Source organism: Bison bison, unplaced genomic scaffold (genome assembly GCF_000754665.1).
Source record: "Bison bison bison isolate TAMUID 2011002044 unplaced genomic scaffold, Bison_UMD1.0 scf7180017862510, whole genome shotgun sequence".
NCBI classification, from domain to species: domain Eukaryota; kingdom Metazoa; phylum Chordata; class Mammalia; order Artiodactyla; family Bovidae; genus Bison; species Bison bison.
In genome coordinates, this window is record NW_011493082.1 from 8,772 (window position 1) to 9,759 (window position 988).

Below are 988 nucleotides of genomic sequence, written 5' to 3' on the forward strand. Positions count from 1 at the left end.
AAAATTGGGGAAGGGTGCGAGCCTGGTCTGTTCCAGGACTCCTAGCTCCTGGACGACACCTGGCATTGATTAAGTTAACTACAAATGTTTGCTGAATTAAGACTGAAAAAGTGCCTGATTCGGCGACTTAAGTCGCAGCCTTCGTCCCAGTCAAATTCCACCTCCATCCTTCACTCCCAGTCAGTAACTCACACGCGCACCCCCAACAAAGCATCCTTGTTCAAGAGTGACGGTAGAAAAATAAAGAAGATATCTGAGAGGGTGAATCTTTTTTTTTTTTCTCTCTCTCAAATCCCAATGCAGAGGCAACTGACAAGTATACCGCAGTAGGCTGAATTGCATATCCAGATTTGTATGAAAAGCTGCTACCCCTTTTCCACAGTCTCCTACGGGAGGTAGAAATTCGTATTGTTAAATTAATAGCTAACGGTTGAGCAGACAATACTAAATTGTGTGCTAATCAATTTATATGCATTGGCTTTCTATCCTCACAACAGCCCTGTGATGTCTGTGATACAATTATTCTCTCCATTTTATAGAAGAAACTGAGGTTCAAAGGAGTTAAATATACTCCTTTGAAATGTACTCTGTCTACCCATCAGGTCTGGTTGATTTATGAATCCATACTGAGCATCTATATATGTTCTGTACAGCAAGTCTGTAGACAGAACTGTAAGGTTGGGTTCTTTGCCTTCAAAGAGCTGATAATATCGTTGAACATACAGGATATACCTGCTTTATAGATTTCACTCCAGAAATAATCAGGAACCTATAGAAGAGGTGGTGACAATAAACCATATTGAGGATTTAAATCCATCTTGCACATGTTCACATCAGTATCTGGTCTTAGACCATGCATGGTCTAAAAGTGAAATTCCAGAGCTGTGTATTTCTCTGTGTAGGCCTAGCTCAGAACCCCTGAAACTAGGCAGTTCGTAAAAGTGCCTAGTTTGATGATGACGGTGATGATGACAACTACCCTCAATAG